The following is a 20601-nucleotide window of genomic DNA, read 5'->3' as shown; positions in this document are numbered from 1 at the left end:
AAAGGGTCCCCTTCAAGAAAACCTGTATGTATGGAGCAAAATATATTTATCTCTCCCTGCCTTTAAGGTGTACCAAATAACTAACATCTGGATCCCAGGTGCTCTTCCATCCCAACTGCCTGCCTGGCCAGATTTCTTTGGCTCTGGCTTTAGAACTGCTTCATGCTCCTTCAGGCCATTATCTGGCCATTATCTCAAGCTCACCTTCAAATTTTATGAGCACATATGTGAAGGTGCTTCAGAGGATGCATTGGACATCTTCAGTCCATTTCCTGAATCTGTTAATACATATGGTGCACTAAGAATGGGAGTGGCTGAATTACAGATTTGAGATTCAATACAGTGATGGTTGCTGCTGTTTTCTCCCCCTTTCCAACTACTTCCAGATATCTTCTCCTTTCCAGCCTGGTCAGGTATCTTGGGCTTGGTAAAACATAGGTTTTTTGTCATGATGCTTTGCTGCCTCCTATTCAAAACTAATGACCATATAGAAGGGCTGTGAGATCAAAATACTGGGAGAGATACCATCCACCTAAAGAGAGTAAGAAGGAATGCATCTGTAGGAGAAAGCAGTGAGAAATGAGGAATGTTGCCTCCACAGTCACTCACTGGATTCTAATGGGAAGCTGTTAGCAAAGATTTTTTGGATTTACCCAAAAGTCACTTGGGCAGGATTTTGTTGAGGTGGTGGTTTGAAGGTCCTGTAAAGTGCTTAGTGAAGTGAGAGGCAGTAGGAAAAGAGGTGGAAACAAAATATTGCAGCTACAAAAACCTTGAGAACTACAGCAAGAATTTCCTCAGACTCCTGACTTATTTCCATGTAGAAATAAGTAAATCTCAATTTTTCCAATTCCTGATGAGTGCTGAGAGAACAATGAAACAATTTTCTTCCCATAGCTTTGGGATACTCAAGATTTTTAAATAATAATAATAATAATAATAATAATAATAATAATAATAATAATAATTATTATTATTATTTTGCCTGCAAGAAGAGGAAACTGCACAGTTTTTCTGCAAAGGTTGTGCAGTTTGCCCAGAAAACTGCACAGTTTTCCAGAAATTGCACAGTGCTCAGCACAAAACCTGAATTTTCTCATGGAAAGGAAATTATACAATATTCAAATTGGCAAAGGATGCAGCTTCCAAATACATATGTACCCTTTTTCTACAGACTACATTTATATATGAATACTAAATATTAAACTTTAAAAATCTTCTACCTCACAGTCAGCCTGCATTTCTTTTCCTGCCATGCAACAGTTTGTTTGGGGAGCATTCAGATGGACAAAACCTGCAGCCATGATGTCAAACCCTTTACACTTTGCCCAAGTACATAGCAGAAAACAATATACGTGAGAGGTGTTTTTTTTTCTCCCTGAAGGCAGTGTAGTGCCTTACTATGTACAGTGCAAATACTAGGAACATGTGTTTTTACGGCAAAGCTGAGCAGTTTGTCAAAGTCAGGCGCGGTTTATGTTGTGCTGGGAACAAAAGGAAAGTTCCCACAAATTGCAAGGATTTCCAACATGCCATTTTTCTCTCTGTACAAGTTTCTTGAGTGTGCAGGAACTCACAGTTCAACCTCAGTCAGGAACCTGTGAGTTAATTCCCACTCCATCCCTATTTAGAACATGTTCTGCATGCAGAAAGTCTCTGCTGCAATTTTCTTCGCCAGAAGAGACAAGACTTTGTTTAGATAGAGCAGTAGAGGGCAGCTTTATATGTTTGTGGATTTGCTCGATATCAATTCCTTTCCAGCAAAAGTAGGCAGGAGTGAGAGGGTACAAAACCACTATTCGGGCAACTGAACTTAGATGAGTGGAGGGGACAATCCTATTGTACACACACACAAATACATTTCTTTGAAGGTGCTCTAGGAGTGTCTTTATAAAAGAAATAGACAAGCAATTCACATTGTTCCTTATTCATGCATGCAATAGGCTGCGTATGCTGAGGACCTTCTGTTTAGCTTCCCATTTCAAGGTTATCTCCCATTTTCTGGCACCTCAAATCTGGGATGCACTTGCAAATGTCTCATGCCCTACCCAAAAAAGGAGCAAACCAAAGGGTGTGGTTGCAAGAAGGGCAGGAAAGCCATGTGATAACCTACGATGGGTTGGTGAAGTAGAAATATGGAAATGAGAAAAATGTGAGAAGAATATTGCTCCTGGTACACACTGATATTCTTAATCTGCTAATACAATCAACCAAAAAAATATATGGTGCAAAACGTTGTTGTGCTCATTTCGAGATGTTTTGAGAAATTCAGGTAACCTAAACTATGGATGGTATGGTTTTATTAACCTTTGGTGTTGTTACATGCCTTCAAGTCAACTCTGACTTACGGCAGTGCTCTCCTAAGGTCTTCTTGGCAAGGTTTATTGAGAAGAGGTTTTCCATTGCCTTCAGCGGAGAGGACCTGACTTGCACAGGGGAAACCAAGGGGATTTCCATGGCTCAGCAGGGATTTGAACCCTGGTCTTCTAGAGTCTGGTAGTGTGACACTCAAACCACTACATCATGGTGGACCTATGTATTATCAAAATATTATTCCTAAAAAAAAAAAAATCTTCCAGTTTGGAGTTTGATCCCTTAACCTTTTGGGATAGTAAGCCAAGTTGCCTAGAGGAAGAGAAGGAGGATATAGCCATTTTCTTTAACTTTTATTTTAACAGAGCAAAACCTTTGCTCTATAGTTATCCCAGGAGCTCATACAGTCTCCTCCTCTATTCGACCACCACTGAAAGGGGAAATTAAGAATTCCTGACACACAACATAGTTAAGAAAGAGAAAGGGGGGAGTAGGAAGAGAGGAAAGCTGAAAGAAAGGAAGGAAAGACTGGCTGTGACTGAGTATTGAATGAAAATGTTAATTTCGATCTGGAATGTATTTATTTTTTAAAAAATGAAATGAAAAGAAAGAAATCCAACTGTTTATCTCCCCCCCCCCCAGCATTGACATTCCTATTGCTAGATGTGTTTGACAAGGAGAGGAAAGGTTCGTCGGACAAGACGTCCATGCTTTGTCCCCGAAATGTCTATTGTTCCTTGCCTTTCCTTTCCTCTCCTCTCCTTGGTGCTCTTTTGATTTTTACAGTAAATGCACCCTCCCCTCCCTCTGCTCTCTCTGCAGAGCCATCATGGCTTGGTTACAATACAAAAGGCAAAGCTGTTAGTTTGGTGTGTGTGTGTGCGCGCATATGTGAGTGTGTGTGTTTTAATACATTATTATAGATCCCGTTTCGCTCGGCTAGGAGAAGGAGATACATTTTGCAGGCGAGGAAATGCCGGTGAATGATATGGGCCGAGGGGTTCTGTATTGTTAGATTTGGCTGGGATTCAGGGACCTTTTTCAACATCTGCCAGGGAATGTGGGGTCTTGTTATAAAGAGAGAAGGGGGGAAGCTTAGGGACACCTTCAGCATTCAGCATATGTCTGGGTAACACTTCCTCTCTGCTCCCTTATTAAGCTTAAGACACATACAGATTTATATTCAAAATTAAGGCCATCTCTTCCATTGCTTCCACCTCTTTTAATGCCTCCCACCCTCCCCCATGCGAGTCTCTTCCTGCACATCTCTCTCTCTCTCTCTCTCTCTCTTAACTTGTTAAGTTTGAAAGATGATATATATACATACACAGTTTGCTTTGCCAGTCAGCACGTTAAAGGCCAAGATTAATGCAATGGATTGGTGCGGCAGTGTCGCAGTGGAGCGTGATCAGAATACGAGATGGAATATTGGGGGGAAAAGGGCAGGGAAAATGTGCTGGTGTTCGGAGTTTGTACAAGTCGCCTTAGCAACTTGTCTGACATCTTTTTTTTTAATTTTAAAAAAATGTCAGCCGGGAGGGGTGCGCCTGTGCATGGTGTGTGTGTGTGTGTGGATACGTGGATCGCCACCAAACCCATCCATGGAATGAACCATTCCTTTCATTTCGAAACGGCTTCTTCTCCCAGATTACTTTCATGTTCTTCGCTTTGATTGCTGAATTAAATTAGACTTTTAAGAGATGGGGGTGTTAGACCCCTTTTCTCCTCTTCCTGGGGAAATGGATTGTACAGTATGCTTTTGTGCTCGATGCCTTCTTCTTCTTTATTTTATTCCAAGAAACCACAACGGAGTTAGATTCTTCCCAGTCGTTCGTATTTGGAGACTTTTTAACCCGCTACACACACACACTCCTCTTCCCCCTTCTCGACATGATATTGAATCGGCAGCTGCTGTGTCATTTTGTTAAGTAATTTGGCACACATCTGAGTTTATAGGGCTCTTTAAAAATAGATGGATAGATAGAACAGAATAGGACTTGTAAAACAAAAGGGAATCATTCTTGGCAAGATTTTCTCTCGTTCCCTCTCTCTTCCAAACCCCTCCCATTTCTTTTCCTATACCCCTCCCACATTATTTTTAAAAAACTTGACAACTGAAGAATAAACCCCTGTAGGAGGGAGTGGTTTGATAGTGATGAAGGTATGTTGCATTTTGAGGGGGGGTTGAAAGGAAAAAAAGAGGGGAGAAAAAAAAAGAGTTCCTCCGTTAATACGGTGGGGGATTAAATCTGAATTTTGCGTTGGAAAGGCAGAACCCTAGAAATGGTCTGTCTTGAAAGTGACTCAAGGGAAACAGTTTCTGCTTCACTGGAGAGGATTTCAAAATTTTACTGTGCCTTTTCGTATGTATGCATGTATGCAATATATTAATAGGTAAAGCTCTCCAGAGAAAAAGAGAGAGAGAGCAAGGAAGAAAAATAGAAAGAATCCAAGTTAGTTTTTTTTCCAGGACTTGAGCCTGGCTTCCATACAAACAGATGTTACTTGTCATTCCGTAGTTAAACAGACTCCACACTGGAGCAAGAAGCAGTTTAAGGCAAACTGCAGTGGAGGTTAGAAAGGTGGGTGAGAGATAGATAGATAGATAGATAGATAGATAGATAGATAGATAGATAGATGAGATATGGTGGACACTCCAACCTCTATGAAAACTGCATCTTATTTTTAAAAGTTTTTTTTAATAGGGGGAAATTTCTCACACCTTTTGGTCCCCCCCCCATTTTGTTTTGCTTTTTCCTTCTTTTGTTTGGAAAAAAAAGTGTGAGAAAGAAAGAAACGGTGAAAATATTTAGCGTTTGAAAAGCTGTAAGACATTCTCGGTAAGTGGATGTTCGCAATGGATTTCCAGGATGGAATCTGCCCTTTTGGTTCTCTTTATTATTATTTTTCTCTGTTTTCCTGCCAAAAAAGAAGAAGAAGCTGTGTTTGCCATCCAGCTCCCTCTCTCTCCTGCGAGTTGGATTGGGAACACTGAAGGCCCTTCCGCCACCCGTTCCAAATTTCTGGTGACACTTTTCTACAGTAGAACTTTGAATGACACGTGGATCCTCTCCTTTTTCTTTCTCTTTTGTCTCTCGCATGTGTTCGCTGGGATTACTCTCCTCCGTTGCTTCAGTCGTTCTGTTTTTGAAATCTTTTTTACAGTCTGAATATACACTGGTTTGCTCTGGTCCCTATTCTTCAATTTCAGCTGTCCAACTATTTGGGAGCAGGGTAGCTTCACCGTAAAAAACAGAGCGGATAATTTGGGGAGGCCTTTTCCTCCAATGAAGCCAGAAGAGTTAAACGTGGTGGTGGTTGTTTTGGCAGAAGAATTGCAGCCTAGCAGTAGATCAGTTCATTTCAGTGAAGGAAATCACTGCCATCTGATTCCCCCAACCTCTGATTTTTCATTTCATGCTTCCAGTCTCTGTCTTCTGCTTGCTTTCTCTCCGCTTAATCCTTATGGCTTAATTTTTTAACTCTTCTTGATCCCAGTTGGAACTCTTACGCTCCCTCAAATCTTTCTGGGTGGGTTTTTCCTCCAGCTTCAATTCATTTATTTTTAAAGTAAAATAAAAATCAATTCTTCATTTTCCATAGAAACTTTAAAACTGCATTGGCCAGGCTGTCGAACCTCTAGAGCCTAGTACAAGGATTTTCGTTTTTGTAGAGGCCTTTATCTTTGTTATAATTTCATTTCTCAATTCAGTGAATTTCTGCAAGCTTAAATTAAATAACATTAACATGGCCTGTAGCCTGATATGCTTACTATCTTATCTATCTATAATCGCACACAGTAACCTTTCATTATCGTATTAACGGTACAATTTGCTATAAATGTATGTATACGTGTCATGTGTTTTTTTAATTAAAAAGCATACTTTTTATTCCAATGAATCAATATAGCCAGAAACCTTTCATTCTTTCCAAAACATAATCTATATGTTTGTGGTCCAGATCCATGTAGAAATGTAGATTTCTCACCAAGGGTCACTCGTCGCTATTATTCTCCATTGCCTGTTCATTGTATCCTCAGGCATTGGTGGGAAATATACAAAACCAGTTGTTGCCTTGATCATAAATATTCTCTAGTATCAGCCTGTTTGATTTCATTGCTGTATTATAAAAAAAAAATCATTAAAAAAACAACGAATGTTGCTTCAATTGTAATTGCCGATTGAATTTGGCAACTTTCCATTTGCATTTTGGATTTTGCAAATTGCTTTCCTGCTGCAGTTTGTTCAGGTGGTATACCATTCCCTGAAGCAAACACGGGGATTTAAAAATGCCAGAATTCAATAAGCTGCATTTTAAAAAGAATCAGGGAAAAACTTTATCTCCCCCCACTCTTGTTCCACCTTTGTTTGGGATTTCAGCGTTGTCCTTTAAGGAAAACGGAACGAGAAAGAGGATCGTGGAAAGGGGCACAGCGAAGCCACCTCCCCCAATAGCATCCTTTACATAACTATGGTGGCTAACAAATTCAGACATTTTAGCTTCTCCCATTCTATCCCTGGCATCCTTGGTGGTTTTGAGAGGGAAGAAATTCCAGGGGTCTTGAGTGTGAGACGCTCCATGCCCCAAAGGTCTTTGTCGATGTCCCACGATTTCAGCCCTCGGTGGTGGTCTTCGAAGCAAAATTGAATTTTTCCCCCTTCTGTTAGCAGCTGCGCGGTTTTAAGTGCTTGCAAAAGAAACAATAAAATGAAAGGCAAAACCGGCATTTTGAAAACTTGGCAAGAGAAAGCAGCTTTGGACTGGAAGCCAAGAATCCTGCTGGGGTGCAGAGAGAATAGCATTCGTCAAAGCACCTCAATGGGAGATTTCTTCCTCTCTTCCCTCTCTTGTTTTTAAACCATCTTAGCAGCTGGAGCAATTATTTTTCCATCAGTATTTAGAATCCAAAAGTTACAGTGGAGAATTGATGAGCCAATGTGAAGACAGGTAATGTTTCTCTTTCTTATTACCTTTTCCTGAAATGTATCTGCATCCAAGTCCTCATGCTGTCGTCTTTTACAAATTCAGCGGTTGTAACTAACAACCCACCTAAGGAGTGATATCCTTGTTAAATCTTCCTAAGGTTTATTCTGGTGGTACTTAAAATCAGCATGATTTCCCAGTGTTTTGAAATCTGCAAGGCATGGTTTTCATTGTATATATATACCTTTTCTCAAATGGAACACCTTATTTTGGAGGTGAATCCATCCAAGGTGTGGGTGGGTATATTTAACTTTGGGTAGAGATGTTTGAACTTGATTTCAAAATGGTTTTTTTTAAATTTGCGGTACTGTTTTTTCTCATAAGTTCAGGCAAATTGACCTTTGTTAAAGCTGCCATATCCATTTAGATGGGTCTGATACATAAGGATTTTATCAAAATACCCCCCAACATATTCCTACCTTCTCTAGCTCCCTGAATTATATTTACCAAAGGTAGAGGCCTAGCAAAATGGAAGCTTGTTATAAATTTGGTCAAATTGATCTTTGTTAAACCTATAATAATCATTTAGGGGAACATATATATATATATATATATATATATATATATATATAACACAACATATTCCTTCCTTCCGTATCTGCGTTAAATATATTTATCAGAGGCATAGGCCCAACAAAATGGCAGCTTGGATTCGGTCACAGTTTTCCTTTGGGTCAATGAACTGCTAAAATGTTTTGCTTTCAGGGATTCTTTCCTGGAGAATACTCACCTGGAGCAAACAGGGTTTACAAAATATTATACACAAGAACGTAATTAAAACTTTCTTCATTAATGAAGGATGCATTCCAAAGTATCATGAACCAAGCTTATTCATTTGCCTCTTTTATGCATTTTCAGCCATTGCTTCTTTGTTTTCCAGATTAAATATCAATTGCAATTGCACATCTAATTATTGGGTTGCAACAAGGCCTTTGGGATTGCTGTGATGCACATGTTTGTGTATATATGTATAACAGGTGCAATAGATGTGTATATAAAATCTGTATTCTATATAACTGGAAATGAGCAATTTTTCCTAATATCTTGACATGTCCTTCAGAAGCATTGTTAGTTTGGGGAAACTGAGATGAGCAAAACAAATTGGTCTGTATTCCTCTCAAGAAGATGGGAAAGGGTCTTAAAGTTAATTAAAAAAATAGTTCGTGGCAAAGAGAAAATTAACTGAAATGATGATTTGTTGAATGATGTGGACTGATTCTGTAGTATGTCTTCTCTTCTTCCTTCTATCTCAACTAATCTGTTGTTCCTCTAAAAGAACTTTTGCTTATCTGATGCCCTCCAGATGGATTGGACTACAGCTCCCAATACCCCAAGCCATGCTGACTTACGATCTAACATATCTGGATGGCACCATGTAAGGAGAAGCTCTTCTAAAATGCAGAACCTGCTGTTTTTCACTGTTTTAAGTGAAATTCTCAGGCTCTTGCTATTAGAGTGGGGCCTAGCTACTATTAACTTTCTCCTTGTGCAAATGGGGGACTTTTACAGTATTTGGATCACAACCTTCCCATATCATCATACCCTTTGCCTTTTCTATATTTAAAAGAAGTCTAACTCAGGGGTGGGAACTGTGTGACCTTCCAGATATTGTTGAAAACTGTAGCTCCCAGTATTTCTCAACATTGGTTGTGATGGCTAGGGCTGCTGCGATTTGTGATCTAGCAACATCAGGAGGGTTGTACAATCTCCATCCTTGTTCCAACTTCAAGTGAGCAGGTGTTTCTTTGAAACAGCCTCAGTGAGGACAGGCTCCTTAATTTTTGTTTCTGTTGTTGTGTGCCTTCAAGTCATTTCCAACTTATAGCGACACTAAGGCAAACCTATCATGAGGTTGGTAAGATTTGTTGAGATGAGACTTGCCATTGCCTTCCCTTGAGGCTGAAAGAGTGCGACTTGCCCAAGATCTACGATTCAAACCCTGGTCTCTAGAGTCCTAGTTGAAGACTGAAATCACTAGCATGCTGTAGTGCATCGTAGCTACAATTGAAAAGACACAGGACAAGAAAATAGACATGTTTACTGGTGTTCCCATCATCTGACAGAGGGATATCCAAGTAGCCTAACAAATTTCTTTAAAATTACATGCTTATTGGCTTGACTAGAATGCTCAAGTCTCCATCAAAGGTTCTACAAAGTTTGACTGTACACTGTCTCATGACACAACAGAATTAAATGATATGTTGGCAGGTATACATGAGTTCCATGAGTTCCATGGAACTGAAAGAGTTCCAACCCTTTATGTGCTGTAGCTCCATCCTTTGGGATCCTGGGAGTTATAGTTTTCCAAAGCCTTTAGCCTTCTCTGCCAAAGACTGTTGGAGCCTCACTAAACTACTGATCCCAGGATTCTGTAGGATGGAACCTTGGCAGTGAAAGTGGTGTCAAACTGCACTATTTCTACATTGTAGTTGCATCTTTTGAATAGGCCGTTTTCACCTATATATTTCATTGTTTATATATGTATCTCCCCTACTTTCCTTAGCGTATGTGATTTGTATGCACATCTGTGTCTTTTCTTGTAAGTCTTCACTTTTAAATAATGCATGAACACCCCCTTCTCCCCAGTTTATCTGTTCTTTGTGACACATAGCTCTCCATCCTACTATTTTAGTAATGGGGAGGGGGCTGTTTGCCCTCAAGTGGAAAATATACCCATATCTCTGTATGGTTTATGCCCACACTGACTAGCATTTAAAGGCTTCTTTAGGGATAGCATTTCCTCCCATAGTGAGCAATGTGATCCTGGAGCTCAGCAGAGGGAAGAATCCCATTTTTGCACATCCCTTTTGTTGGTCCTTGGTAAAGTGTCACATGCTTCCCATTACAAATGAATAAGTGGATTCTCAGGAAGTGCATTGTGAATCTCTGCTTCCTGAAATACTCTTTGGTTTAATGAGCAACGGTTAGGGCATAGCTGAGAAGTTTTGCTTTGTCTGGCTTAGTTAGGTGCTTTTTTAAAAACTTATTCTGTAGCAACTGGTGCATTGTGCCCTCTGTATCTTATTCTGGGTCACAGATCCTTGTATATACCATACTAATAGGAAATGCCTGGTCTGTGTACAGCAAGTCTTGCTTGGAAAGTTAGTGAAATTGCAGAAATATAGTGGAGAGGGTTTTATCTGGATCATGCAAGAGCATGGCAGGTGGCAGGGAAAAAATGAACAGGCAAAACTAAAGATGCTCATCCTTCTAAGAGCTCATCCACATACTGGCTTAAAGCTTCAAAATCTGACAGGAGGTAAAGCTGGTGTATCCGTATGATGCTCTTCCTGTCCCAGTATTTTTCTTGTGAATTTCTGGTATTGGTCACAACTTTGTAAATAATTTATTTATATCCTGCTTACCTCCCCCCCCCCCCCGCCAAAAAAAGGTTGGAACTCATAGCGGCTTACTGTTTAAAAGAATACAGTGAAAACTATACAAAAGTGAACATTAAAATAGAATTAAACTGTTACTGCATTAAAACACACTATTCATGAAAAGAATAAAATGTCATCAAAAAAGATAGAAGTGCTTAAAAACAGTACAGCCAAAATGGTATAACACCCCCCTCCGTTCTTTAAAGATGGCAGAATAAAAATGTCTTCGCCTTTCAATGGAAGAACAACATGGAAGGGGCCATTCTGACCTCCCTGGGAAGAAAGTTCCAGAGTCTGAGGGCAGCCACCAAGAAGGTCTTCTCTTGTGTCCCCAGCAAATATGCTTATGATGGTAGTGGGACTGAGAGAAGAGCCTCTCCTGATGATCTCAGAGCCTGGACCGGCTCATACAGGGAGATGCGGTCTGCCAGATAGCCTGGACTTGGGCCATATAGGGCTTTATAGGTCATAACAAGCACTTTGAATTGTGCCCAGAAACAAAATGGCAGCCAGTGGAGTTCTTGCAACAGGTGCATTATGTGGTCTCTGTAGGCTGCTCCAGTTAACAGTCTGGCCACAGCTCTTTGGACCAGCTGAAGTTTCCAAGCACTTTTCAAAGGCAGCCCCAAGTAGAGCAAGTTACAATAGTCCCAACAGAATGAGACTAAGACATATACCACTGTGTCCAAATCTGGTGTCTCAAAGGACAGGTGCAATGGACACACAAGCTTTAGACATGCAAAAGCACTCCTGGTCACTGCAAAAACCTGGCCCTCCAGGTTCAAAGATGCGTTCAGGAGTACCCCTTTACCTGTGAACCTGTACCTTCAGGGGGAGTGTAACCCCATCTAACACTGACTGTATCCCTATTCCCTATTGCACCATGAAATTTCCAGGTGATCAGGTGCACCTCTGTTTTGTCTGGATTAAGTTTCAATTTGTTTGTCCTCATCCAGTCCATTACTGATGGCAGACATGGGTTTAGGATTAGGACAGCATCCATAGATTGGGATGGAAAGGAGTACTAGAATTGGATGTGGGTTCCAGGAGTTTCTGATAAAGGCGGGGGTAAACATCACACATCTGTATTCATTGTCTAGGTTCCTCCTACTGTACGTCTGGGTGGCCCAATGGACGATATTTCAAATGGGGATGCACCTTTTGTGATGGACATTTTCCACTCACCTTTGTTTCCTCATTACATTGCCAGTTACCAGATTTGTCATTTCGTTCCCTTCCACCTTTCTTTTATAGTTACAATGCTGACATGGTAGAGTACTTTAGCACTATGGCTTTAACAAAACAAACAAACAAACAAACAAACAAACAAACAAGTAAGTGTGATAGGGAGCATGGATACTAGGGAATGAGCAGAGGCAGGTATTGAGTAGATGGCAAAGAAGGTCTTGAGTTAATGCAGAAAAAATATCTCTTTATCTTTGGTTGGACTGTGATTGAGGCTGTGAGAATTATATTTGACTTTTCCAGCTCATTTTTTCCCTTCCAGATTGCATGTTCTTTCTTGAGCCAAAGAAAACCCTCTCGTCCAGATTTTTGCAACTTCACTAAGTTCCCAGTAAAGACATCTACACACAGTTCATTAACATTTTAGATACAATGGTGTGGTGCTCCAGAGAAAAACACAGAAGGTATAATTCACTGGGGATGTGTTGTTTTCTGTGCAAAAAAGTACAATTTCATTTTGTACAGAACAAGTCCTGAAATGTGAATATTCTGTGAAAACTGCATAGGTTTAGACAACTTTCTTGCAGTGAGATAAAAATGATGACATTTTTCCTATTTACTTGCAAGGATGAACATTATAAATATTTATATCCCTATTCTAGAGTCCCCAAAGTGGTGGACTTCTAGGACTCCTGGGAATTATATTCCAAAAGAATAACATTTCCATATTCTGTATGCATATGTGTAAACCAGAACAATGCTACTGTATACCTCCATCTTGCTGTATATTTGTATGTGTGCTTGAATGGAAGATATATGTATTTTTAGAATGTATTTTAGGTTTTAGTAATAGGTTTTAGATCTTTCTGAAGTGAAAAAAAAATCTGTCATTTTCCCATAGGTAATTCAGTATGAAAATCAACTGGTGTTTTTATTTCTTAAGTGTCTTGAAAGTGTTAAACGAGTGAACATTTTGCTATTAACAGATTTGTCTTTTCACTTCCAGGGGTGGGTTGTTGTTGTTAGCGATTAAAAAGAAGATCTTTCTGCTAGTTGCCACAAACCCGTAGATCCGAACTTGTGCTCCTATATTACACAAGCTTGTGTCTATAGGTATGTGTCTGCTTGGCCAGTACACAAAACAAGGATTTTTTTTGTTTGTTTGTAAGTGAGAGATAGAAATATTAATGCTTTAAAAATAGCAAAATCCAGATTTGTTGTTACCATCTCCTTTCTATTCCTTTGGCACAGTTGTATTATTTTTTGAGTTTTGCTTTTGGGGTGGGTGCAGTAAAAATGTTATTGTGGTTATACTCCACACAGAGACACAAATGTAATGAAATGGCAACTTGTGGAAGGGCAGTTTTTCAGTAGACATGAGGAAGTTTGTGTCACATTGTTGAACCATCTATTTCAGTGTTTACTCCATTGACTTATCTGTGTATCATTGGGTGTGGAACTAGGTAATAGTATACCATAGCAGTTTTGATGTCTCCATGATTCAGTAAGGCCATTGGGATATACCAGAATATTGGGTTATCTTGACCACTATTGTCCACAGCACTGGTACTCAGTCTTTGGACTTTGGTCTTCCACAGGGTTTGGACTTAAACTCCCAGAAGTATTGGTCAGCAAGGCCAACAGTCATAGAATCATAGAGTTTGAAGAGACCGCAAGAGCCATCCAATCCAACCCCCTGCCATGCAGGAATATACAATTAAAACACTCCCAACACATAGCCATTCAACCTCTGTAAAAAAAAAAAAACCTCCAAAGAAGGAGATGCCACCACTCTCCAAGGGAATATCTTCCACTGTTGAACAGCTCTTACTGTCAGGAAGTTCTCCCTAATGTTGAAGTGGAATCTCTTTTCCTCTAGTTTGAATCCATTGCTCTGAGTTCTAGTCTTTGGAGCAGCAGAAAATCATCTTGTTCCATCCTCAATATGACATCCCTTCAGATATTTAAACATGGCTATCATGTCACCTCTTAACTTTCTCTTCCCCAGGCTAAATAAAGGGCTCCTTAAGCTGCTTCTTATAGGGCATGGTTTCCAGACCTTTCACCATTTTGGTCTCTCTCCTGTGGACACACTCCAGTTTGTCAATATCCCTCTTGAATTGCGGTGCCCAAAACTGCATGCAGTATTCCAGGTGAGATCTGACCAAAGTGGAATAAATTCTGGAAGTAGAAGTCCAAAACATCTGGAGGATCAACCTCTGAGAATCACCTGTTCCCACCATTTGCCAGTGTTTTAGGACAGAGCCTTAATTTGGCCTAACCTGGAGATTCCTGGAAATTTGTATGCAGATTGTGCACGCAATGAATGAGTTACAGGTTCTCCCCCTCTCCAGTGTTCTATGTGGCACAATGAAGATGGAAGACCATGGTATCATCATCATCATCATCAGTCATCATCATCATCTTTCAGTGAAGCAAATCCAATTCGTTGACCTTTCCATTGGACTTGGCTTGGAATACAATGCATCAGTCGTGATACATTTCTTTTCTCAAGAGGCTGTACCAAGATGGACAGAACTGGATCAAAACTGTGCTGATGGGGCAACAGGTTTGACCCCTACATGCTACCTGCTCAGTCCGCAAGTTGCTATTGATTTAAGCCTGTATGTTTTCCCACCTCTGTCCATAGCTTATAGAAACTTCATAGATTGGAGGATGGGGTGGTTTAAACCTGCCGTTGTGTGGGTCTGTGCATATAATGTTTATATTTCATCTTCTATTTTGGCCTTCATTCCAAATCATCTGATGGTTACACCTAACTTATATGGCACTGCTTTCCATTAAAGTTCCTGCTGTCCTTCATGGTCTTGCTATTCAAGCACCCACTTAAAATATATCTATTTATTAAAGTTTCAGGAAATAATACGGGTGATTGACTTATCTTTGGGTGCTGCTGCCTTTGAATGGTTTTATAGCATTTTAGCAAATGTAATGCAGTGTAATTTATGGTTTTGTATGTACTTCTATTATTTTTAGATTTGGGACTTCAGGAGTTTAAGGCCACCTGTGACTTTAATAATATGTTTTCATTGGAAAGTTGTTAGCCACCCAGAGCTCTATGAAGAAGGAAAAGGAGGAAATCAAATAAATAATAAATAGCAATAATAACCATCCAACACAGCTGATTTTTTTTTGATGAGATCAGGAACTGTAAACAGGTCCCCTTCCTCATCTCATCCTGAGAGGGTTTCCAAAGCCTCTTCAATGGATATTGAAGCAGTTAGGGGTGTGTGTGTGTGTGTGTGTGTGTGTGTGTGTGTGTGTAAAATAAGGAAACTATTCCCCCCCCCCAAAAAAAAGAAACTGCCCCATGAAAAAAATGGGAAAGACATTGAAATCAATCAGTATCCAGAGAAAGACTCAGTTCCAAAGTGCCTGGGATTATTAGACCTTCCTAACCCATTTTGGAAAAATGATGTTTCATTTTTAAGCAGCAAGCTGATCAAATATTTATACACTCTGGAATGTAATTGTTCACAGAATTGAAAGGGATGAGTTAAATGACTGCTTTCACTTTCTTTGAATCCATGCTTTCCAAGAATGTTTCATGCTAACTCACCTCCCTCTTCCTAGTCTCTTTCTGTAGCTGATGTACCACAATGCTGTTCTAGGCTTGGCTATTTTGTTGGATTCAGTTTGAAAATGGACAGAACTTGGCACTTCTTTCCTGGCAAGGGGCAAAGTCCACATTTTTTAAAAATAGAGGATCAATGTCTTAAATGGTTCCCACACCAGAGTTTCAAGGACTGATCCTATATTTATCTTTTCCATTGAGGATTACTTCTACAGGAGCAAATCATTCTTCAGTTCAGTCCAGGGGCACATATACACTCTAAAAATAGTGCACTTTGACACCACTTTAAGTGCTGGAGCTGCATGCTAGGGAATGATGGGGTTTGTAGTTTTACAAGGTCTTAAGCTTTCTCTGCCAAATAGCATTGTGTCTTGCTAAACTACAAATCCTGGGATTCTGTAGGATGGAGCAATGGTGCTTAAAATGGTGTCAAAGTGCATTATTTCTATGGTGTAGATGCACCCTGAGAGGACTTTAGGAAGGACAGTGGCCTATTCAGAAAGCACAAACTTGTTTTCCAAACCTAATATTGCCCATGAGTTCCAAGGAAGGAAATAGAACTCAGATGTTATCACAAGACCACTTATCTATATTAAGTTCTATTAGGTTACTCCAAAGTGCAAATGCAGGACTACAAACCTCTAAAGAGATCATCTATGTAACATTATTTTATGCCATTGCACTTTACTTTTGCACAAAATTTGAAACTGGGAAAAGATGTGGAGGGAGGGTTGCATGTGTTTATATATATGTTCAAGCTACTCGCTTTAGGCTATTTTAATTATATGCCATAGATAGGTCCTTAATGTGTTTTTCAAGAAGGGGGGTTCAGTAGGGCATTACAAACTGCGCCTGCCTGAATTATGTTCTTCCTGAAAAGGCTGGGAGTGAGAGCATGGGAACCTTTTTGATAGAGAGGATTACTATTAGGAGCAGTTACAACTGGTTTACTCTGTGTCAACCAGACAGTGAATCCACTCTAGGTTTTGAATAACGTTGAAGTGACTATCCAAGGTGCTGAACTCTAGCTTCTTTATGGTCAGCTAAACTCCAAGTGGATTCACTGTCCTGCTTATATGGACACCACCATTGCCACAGATTGGGAGACTTTGGGGTGGAGCTGGCAGGAATATACACACTATGCAAGATCATGTTTGAGGGTTTCTAATTTCTCCTATTTTTCTAACCTTCAGAAATGTGACTGTGACTTCTATGCACTTGGGAATGGAATGAGAATGGGCTCAGGGGTATAAACATGCAGAGAGATGCAGAGACATGGATAGGAATATTTCTGCAGGGGGGAAAAGGGCAGTCCAGTGCAGAACTAAGATCACACAAATTTAGTAGCGGAAAAGTGAGAATCTGGATGAAATCAAACTTACCAGATGTTCCCACCCCTAGTTTTCTCTCCACCAGTAAAGACTTGTGAAGTTTGGAGAGGTGGAACATTTATATTAGTCCTACTTTTTTCAACGTGAGCAGAACAAACCTGTATTGCATTATGGCCTTTGGTTGGTGAGATGGAGAAATACCACTGCTGTGCCAGAAGAACAGAGGATCAACTTCACTTTTACCTGAGGAAAGGAAGGGAAAACACAGAGCTCAATTTTTATTGAAAAAATGGAATAGAAATGTCAACAAGTCCTGCAGCAATGCTGGAATAAGAAAGTTAGCAACCTCAGGGAATAAGAGCCAAGAGAATATTGGTTATGGCTGGTGGTCATGGGGCGAAGTTCTCTCCTGCTCAGCAAAGAATGAGATACAAGATAGATCCTGTCCCTTTGAAGAGTAAAAGGAGACTCCAAGAATTAATAGTAACCCATAATCGACAACTGGGACATATGGTTCTTTCTTGCATGACCTCCTGACCTGTCTGATTGCTTGTCACTTTGCTTCTTTGGGTGGACCTAGGAATCTCACATAAGAGAGAACTATATGTGTTCCTGCAGACATCCTGCCCAGAAAGCTATGAAGGCAATGTGTTGCATGCCCTCTCCTTCATTCCATTTCTGTGCTGTGCTCCAAACTAGTATTACTGAGGAGCATAATCGGATTGGAGATCCTGCCAGGAAATCCTGTGGACTATCAGTAGTGACTCATTACTGGTTGTGCCAATGGAGCGAGGCTGCTTTGGATCACAGTGGTGATATGGTGCTTCTAGACTGTATACTGGAGAGGGCTCCTATACTTTTCACAGTTATGTAAAAGAGGGGATCTTAGTAGAAGTTGCTTGTCACCCAACCGGGAAACAAGTGATGATCTGGGTGCACCATATAGGAGAAGCACATGGGATTTGACCCCCAGGTTGTAGGGATGGAGCACTGGTGCATTGCAATTGTGCCAATAGCATTCTTGAAATAGAATGTTGAGGGCCTCTTTGTAGTCATAAGTCCACTGGGCTCTCTCTATATGTGAGTGGCATGTGGTTATCATCACTACCACAATCCTTTTTTAGTGGGCACTAGTGGCTTTGAGATGCTGTGGACATGGCTGTTGTTTTTAGGCCACATTTGCATTTTTGGGTTATGACTCCAAGGATAATGCCAGCCATTGAGTCACACTGGATGGAGAATCCTATGGTTGTGGTGGTAAACTGTATATTGGAGAGGCGGTGATTAACCTATGGCACACATGCCATCTCTAGCATACAAAGCCATTTTGGAGGGCATGCGGAGAGATGAGATGTTGGCGGAAGAGGAGGAACAGGTGCGTGCCTGTTTCTCCTCTTCCCCCGCCCTCGCATTCCTTAAACTGCCTCTCTCAGAGACAGTTAAAAGCATGGGAGGGTGAGGAAGAGGAGGGATAGGCATTGTCCACATGAGTGGCTGAGATAGTGACATCTTCACTTTCTGATGGTTTCACGTACCCAAACTTTGTTTCATGCACAAAATATTGTGTATAAAATTGCCTTCCTACTATGTGTATAAGGTGTATATGAAACATAAATTCATTTCATATTAAGTCTTGCGTCCCATCTCCAAGACACTTGTGAAAAATTGAACATTAAAAAAACAACACAACAACTCCAAAATCTAAAACACTGATGCTCCCAAGCATTTTGGGTAAGAAAAACCCAACCAGTACTTAGTTACACAGATGAAATTATATAATTGATCTAGGATTCTGACTCAGAATTTGGAAATTATTACTTCTTTTTTGGAGAGAGGAAAAAACCCCAAACACCTGAATTTAATAGCAGCTTTTGATTTTGGCTCTCCTGTGTTATTTTTATGATTGCTCAAAAAAACGTTTTCATGACTTCAGCACATATTGTATCGCCACATTGTTATTAAATCGCTGCACATAGTTGCCCTAATTACATAATTATCTATAATTGTACCAATTTGGTAAAAACACAATTAACTACAATAACTTTAAAAGCAACAACGAGATCCTGCCAATGGGGAAAAGTACATTAGAGGAAGCTGCCTTTAAAAAAATATAAGAATATCTCTGAAAGCACAAACATTCAGTTGCCTTTTAAAAGTATGGGGACACTGATTGGCAAGCAAGTCCCTTGTACTTGGGTAAAGATCAATGTGACCCAGCCATGTTTGTGTTGTGTAGGTGTTAAGCTGTGGCTTTCTCCCATCAAATGAGCATCCAGATAATATCAGCAGTAGAAGCTGTGGCAGTGATGTATTCAAGTCTTTTACTCCAGGTCTCAAGTCTTTACTTTCAAGTCCCAAGTTGAGTCCCAAGTCTTTGCAACGTACTTTCAAGACAAGCCTTAAGTTGAATCTCAACATGGGGATTGAGAGAATCTTTCACCCATTTCTGTGTCTCTGTGGTTGTGGCCTAATAAAAATGTTATCTTAATAAAGGGATGCCAGGTCAAATATAGAACAGGGCTCCTGTACCTTCCATGGTTGTTTGGAAGATGGAATTTCAGCAGGCGTCGTGCAAGTAACACCTGTTGAATTCCCACTTTGTACAACTATCTAAGGTTCTACTACACCTTAGGGTTACCATAAGTCAGAAACAACTTGAAGGCACACAACAATAACAAACAGAGAGAGCCAGTGTGGCATAGTGGTTTGAGTGTTGGACTGTGACTCTGGAGACCAGTGTTTGATTCCCCACTCGGCTATGGAAACCCTTTGGGTGACCATGGACAAGACATATGCTCTCAGCCTCAGGCGAAGGCAATGGCAAACCTCTGAACAAATATTACCAAGAAAACCCCATGATAGGTTCACCTTAGGGTAGCCATAAGTTGGAAATGATTTGAAGGCACACACCACCACAACCCTTAAAGCTACAGTAACCTTGTCCCATATTTCACTTGGCAACCCTATCTTAATATTAATTTTTGAACATCACTTTTTTTACTTTGAAATATGTGTGTTTATAAGAGGGCAGGAAGGGCAGGTTGGTCTTGTAACCCTATTTTGGGTCTGATGTAGCTCATGCAGGAATCACCAAGTACCCCTTTTGCTTTGAGGCTTATCAGACCTCTGATTCTAGTTTGTTTTGTAGTCTTCCTAGGCAGGTAACCAAAACTGGAGGTTCATGAAGTTCTATCTAGACTGCAACACACAACTGACACCTCATGTTGAGCATGATGTGTCATGGGTTATGCAGGATGCCCAGTGAGAGACTCCAGTCCTATGCAACTTTGCTTGAGAGTAAATGTCACTGGAATTGATGCAGCTACATAACGTCTGAGTAAACATGCATAAGACTGGGTCAAAGTAGTCAGCTAGATTAGGGATAAGAATTGTGCAGCCCCTTAGATGTTGTTAAACTGCAATGCTCAACAGGTCTAAGCTAACATAGACAATGCTGAAGAAAACTGGGAGCTGCAATCCAACAACCTCTGGGATGGCCGCAAAATTCCCATTTATGAGTTAAGTGAACAAAACATTTCCATAAAGCTTCACTTCTAATCCAAGCCATGCCTTTTTTGCTAAAACTCTTTTCATGAATGAAGTACCCAACCAATAATTATGGTAACCAAGCTGAATGCCATTGATTCATTCTGACTGGCTGAAGAGGCTATGGGGAGGTTAGGTTACAAGATGCTAAGAGATCATTGCTCTTCTGCTTTAGTTCGTTTCAAGTCTATCAACCTCCCCCTTGACACATGGGGGCCAAACTGGCTGTATTTAAATCTTAGATTTTGTTTATGTTTCCCCATCTATC

Source organism: Sceloporus occidentalis, unplaced genomic scaffold (genome assembly GCF_023333645.1).
Source record: "Sceloporus occidentalis isolate IW3139 unplaced genomic scaffold, rSceOcc1.0.p SCAF_9, whole genome shotgun sequence".
NCBI classification, from domain to species: domain Eukaryota; kingdom Metazoa; phylum Chordata; class Lepidosauria; order Squamata; family Phrynosomatidae; genus Sceloporus; species Sceloporus occidentalis.
Note: the sequence above shows the minus strand (reverse complement) of the source record.